This window comes from Macaca mulatta, chromosome 10, assembly GCF_049350105.2.
Source record: "Macaca mulatta isolate MMU2019108-1 chromosome 10, T2T-MMU8v2.0, whole genome shotgun sequence".
Classification (NCBI taxonomy): Eukaryota; Metazoa; Chordata; class Mammalia; order Primates; family Cercopithecidae; genus Macaca; species Macaca mulatta.
The window spans coordinates 40,347,501-40,353,117 of NC_133415.1; positions in this window are offsets into that span (position 1 = coordinate 40,347,501).

Below are 5,617 nucleotides of genomic sequence, written 5' to 3' on the forward strand. Positions count from 1 at the left end.
ACTCACGGCGAAATAGATTATAGACAAAGCCAGCGTTAATTTAGCCCTGTTTAACAACTTTGTGCAAAATAGCCAAAAGTAAAAGTAAGAGCGGCTTCGCCGGCAGACACAGAGTTTTTTTAAAAAGGGAGTCCCAGGAAACGGCAAGAGAAGCCAGTTTTTACGGGAGCCACGAGAGATAACACAGATTCTTTCTCCATGTTTCCCAGCCTACCCCGCTTCACCGAGGCCAACAACCCCCTCAGAAATGAGATTCAGGAGCTGACACGCCCCAGGTCTCACCTCGAAGGGAAGGATCGGAGCCTCCAGAGGCCAAGGAAAGAAGTCGAGATAGTCAAGTGGGCCATCTCAGATCTGGTCTTACTCGAGCTCTGTAAATGCCTCTCAGGGAGATACGAGGACCTGTCTATTATAATGACCAGGCCCACATCCCGGGGGGAGGGGGGTGGGCAACAGACTTTCATCTATCAGCCCTTTTCAACCATTGAGCTACTAAACTGGGAACACCCTGAACCCACCGCCTTGCTCCCGACAGCTAGAGCCCTGTCGAGCATGACTGTGTAGAGGTGTTGGACTCCAGTGTACTCTAGCAGATCTGACCTCCGGGACCAGCCTTGGGCATCAGTACACTAGGAGCTATGCGTGGACGGGAACAGCTTCACCAACCCACGAGGGGAGAGATGTGCAGAATATGCGGTGGTAACCCTGGACGCTGTCGTTAAGCTGGGCTCATTGCTTTAATCCGGGCCTTAGAACTCGGTGAGGGTAAGACTGTAAACATTTACGCTGACTCTCGGTATGCCTGTTTCACCCTCCAAGTGTATAAAGAAAAGAGCCTGTTAAACTCTAGAAAAGAGGGAAAAGAGCAAAAGAAAAAGAAAGACTAAAAGCAAGTGTAAAGATAGAGAATCAAAAGAAAACAGGAGAGACAGACAGCAGTGCGTGGGCGGGGGCAGGGCCCGTGCCGTTTCTCGGGCCCCACCAGCTGGCCGTAGGAGCGTGAGAACGCGGGGGGGGGAAGCAGCATTGTGAGAGGCCGCGGACGTGGATGTAGACATGACCGAAGTCAAGTTAGGCAAGGATTCCAGAGCCGGACAAGGCTAGAGAGAGATTAATGTGCGAGATGGAAAAAAAAAAAAAAGACTCTAGAAGGGTAAATGTTCAGAAGGCAATACAGGAAATGGCCAAGGCCGCAAGACAAAGAGGCCATCGGCCAAGGGCTGCTGCACCTTGGAGGAACCAGACACTCATCTGATCAGGCTGACGGGAGCTGAAGAATGTAAAGACTAGGGCAGACTAGGCACCTTCTCATTAGGCTCCCAGGAGCCCATGGTCACATTAGAAGTTACAAACAGCAAGACTCTGCCGTATCTGGATTCCAATTTCTCACTGAAGGCTCAGCCACTAGATACAGTGACAAAGGGGCGGAGTGGGGGTGGGGATGGGGGGAGGGGGGAACTCCTCCTCTAAGAAACTGAAACAGGAAAAAGAGCCATACCTTGTGAAAACTTGCTTATAGACTTTACAGGACTGCCCCCTGCTGGAGGCTAGTGCTTGTTTGCACCTTTTCAGGGTAAGTTACAGTTTTCCCCACCAGGACAGAAAAAGTACAAGAAGTGACTAAAGTACTGTTAAAAGACATTATCCCCAGGTTTAAGACTACCTCTGATTTTAAAGTCAGACAATAGGCCAGCATTTGTAGCTGTAGCTGGAATAGTGCAAGATTTAACAAGACTGTTAACAATACAACAGAGGTTACACGCAGCCTATCGGCCACAAAGTTCAACAAAAGGTGGAACGCATGAACTGGACACTCGAGCGAGCAGCTACTGGCGACCAAAAAACAAAACGAAAAAAAAAGGGTTGCCATATAGATATAGATAGATAGATAGATAGATAGATAGATAGATAGATGTATATATATACACACACACACACACACACACACACACACACACACACACACACACAGATACAGATATAGATATAGATATAGATAGATATATAGATATATGCCAGGAAATTCACTTAAGATAAAATCAGGTTTTTGCCTACGGTCCTCCTCCGAGTCAGGTGCACCCCTACCAAACAAACTAGGTATCTGCCCTGTAAGATTGTGTTCAGTTGGCCACCCGCAAATCGTAGGTCAAATAAAAGGTGACCTCCGGAAACTAAAGAAATTAACCTTTAAAAGGCAAATGCAGCCTTTCAAAATAGCCATACGAAGTGTTCATAATTAAATAAAGAAAAATAATGCCTATAAGCCTGACACCCATTTAAATCTAGGGACTCTGTTTAAAGTAAAACCTAATTTTTCTACAACCCATATAGGATGAGCCCTATACTGTAACCTTGTCCACTCCCACTGCTGTTAAAGTTGCAGGTGTTGCGTCTTGGATCCACCACAGTCAGCTAACACCGACAGCTCAGGACAAGTGGACCGGCTAACAGGGCGCAGATCATCCAGCCCGGCTGATCCTGAGACGAGACCAAGCTCCAAGCTGCTGCTGAGGACCACAAGCCCTGCTCTAGTCACACACCGGCAGCTGACTAGTCTATGCACGGCCGAAGCTTGAGGACTCATCAAGCAAGTCAATGTAGTTAAAAATCTTAAGACAGATAGTTTTCCTAGAATACTAACTGTTTTCCTATTGTTCTGTCGCTGTATTCAACCTTTTTCCCAGGTGAGGACCTCTTTCGTCCTTGCTGGATATGAATATGCTATACATTGCTTTGTTGTTGTTACCACCCCACCCCACCCCCCACCCATAACCATGCTAGAAGAAACACCTATGTAAGGTGTCCCCACTGTACACGTACTGCTTAGGAAACCCAGACCCGTCCAGCCCAGCAACGATCGCAAGGTCTTTCAGTCATTCTTTAAACATATAAACCAGAAGTTACCAGAACCTCCTCCTTTAGCCAAAAATTTAAAAAATAAAAATAAAAAAACAGAAAAAAACCTATTTCCTCAGTAGGCTGAAAACATTGCTGGCAGCCTAGATGTTTCTTCATGTTATGTTGATAGAAGGGCTAACGTAAGAGACCAATGGCCTGGAGAAGCAGAAGGGTTAATGCCTCAAGATAACATGACTTTAACCAACTCTTTCCCCAAACAGACGCCGCAAGTTCAAGCGTCGGGCTCGTAAAAACTTCTCTGATTAAAAAATACTGTTTTACTTGCTAAAAAAAGGTTTTAAGGCCCAGTTAAAAACTAACCTGCTTAAGACATGACAAAGTTAGTACATGTGCCTGTTCAGGTTTAACACAGGTTTGATCCTAGGTCTTCATTTAGAAAAGAGTTTCCAGCTGTAGAAAATGTAAAACCCTCACTGTAAGTGTATTACTTGTAATAGAAACTTGCTGGCCGGGCGCGGTGGCTCAAGCCTGTCATCCCAGCACTTTGGGAGGCCGAGACGGGCGGATCACGAGGTCAGGAGATCGAGACCATCCTGGCTAACACGGTGAAACCCTGTCTCTACTAAAAAATACAAAAAAACTAGCCGGGTGAGGTGGCGGGCGCCTGTAGTCCCAGCTACTCAGGAGGCTGAGGCAGGAGAATGGCGTGAACCCGGGAGGCGGAGCTTGCAGTGAGCTGAGATCCGGCCACAGCACTCCAGCCTGGGTGACAGAGCGAGACTCGGTCTCAAAAAAAAAAAAAAAAAAGAAACTTACTTGCTTGCTGCGCCCCTGTGTATTACACTTGCTCCTTCCAATGATAAAAGGTTTTGTAGCTACCATGGCTCGTCAGAAAACTTCCACACAAGTGTATTACATAAAACGCTATCACTCTGTCTCGCTAAAAGACCCAAAAAGTAAAAATGAAAGGGAACCCGCCCACTAATTAGTGAAAATTCTCAAAGTGGGGGATGAGGAAGGAGACCTCTACTGCTCCTGCTGCCCTCCTCCCCCCACCTTGCCTAGTTCACAAGACAGGAGGAAAGAGAGAAAGCAAAACGTTAGAAACAAACAAAAGTCAGATAAATAGCCAGACAACCTTGGCACCACCACCAGGCCGTAGGAGTTAAAAAAAAAAAAAAAAAAGTAATACTAATAACATCGGCCCCTGACCTAAACTACTTGTATTATCTGTAAATTCCTGACACTATGAAAAAAAGGGTTGTAAAACTTTTTGTTCTGTCTGTCCTTCCTTCCTTCCTTCCTTCCTTCCTTCCTTCCTTCCTTCCTTCCTTCCTTCCTTCTTTCATCCCACCTCGGCCTCCCAAAGTGCTGGGATTACTGGCGTGAGGCACCATGCCTGCTTGGCCTGAAGAGACACCTATTGAAAGTAAGACATAGAGAGCTCCTTGCAGTGATCTGATTGATTGCTTGACTGATTTACAGACGGCGTCTCACTCTGTCACCCTGGCAGTGGTGCCATCAAAACCAAACTCACTGCAGTGTGGACGCTCCTGGACTCAAGCGATCCTTCCACCTCAGCCTCCAGAGTGTAGTGCCTGGGACCACGGGGCATGCGCCACTGTGCCCAGATGATTTTCAATTTTTATTGTTTTATTTTTCTTTTTCCCGAGACAGAGTTTCGCTCTTGTTGCCCAGACTGGAGTGCAATGGCGCGGATCTCGGCTCACCGCAACTTCTGCCTCCCGGGTTCAAGAGATTCTCCTGAGTCTGCCTCCCGAGTAGTAGCTCGGGTTGCAGGTATGCACCACCACGTCTGGTTGATTTTGTATTTTTACTAGAGACGGGGCTTCTCCATGTTGGTCAGGCTGGTCTCCAACTCCCGACCTCAGGTGATTCTCCCTCCCCGGCCTCCCAAAGTGCTGGGACGGCAGGCGTCAGCCGCCGCGCCCGGCCTTCCTTTTCAACTGTTTTTGCACAGACAGGGTCTCATCATGTTGTTGCAACCCTTCTGCCCCGGCGTCCCAAAGTGCTCGCGTGACGGGCGTGAGCCACTGCGCCTGGACTCCGGGGAATGATTCACGACCACGACCGCTGTACTAACTATTTATTTCTTATTTATTTATTTATTTATTTATTTATTTTTTAGTATTATTATTATCTTAAAATTATTATTATTTTTTTGAGACGGAGTTTCGCTCTGGGCGAGGCGGGGCGGGGCGAGGCGAGGCGAGGCGAGGCGAGGCGTGTCGCTTTGGAAACCGCAGCACCGCCTTCTAAAGCCCCATTCCAATGCACAAAGCCCTGTTCCCTTCCCGGACTTGGAGCTGATGCCTTCCATAGCCTTGGGCTTCTCTCCATTCAGAAGCTTTTACAGGCGCAACCCCACCCAGAGGCTAGCTGCGGTTGAGGATTGGGGGTGTGCTGGGGCTGGAAAGTCGGTCCCCTATTTTTGCTAGCTCGGCCACGACATCCCCCGACCCCTATCGCTTGCTCACCCTTTCAGATCCCTTGCCTCCACCGTCTTGGAGGCTGACCTCTGACTTTAATATCTGCCTTTCTTCCTGTCTTGGGTTTGAGGAGGGGGGGCAGGAATGAGGGTGTGTGTGGGGAGGGGGTGTGGGGTGTGGACGGAGGGGAGCGTCCTAAGGGTCGATTTCGTGTCATGCCTCTTTCACCGCCACCGCCGAAGATGAAAGCAACGATCAGCTAAAGACCGCGTGTTCTCATCTATAACTGGGAACTAAATAATGAGAAC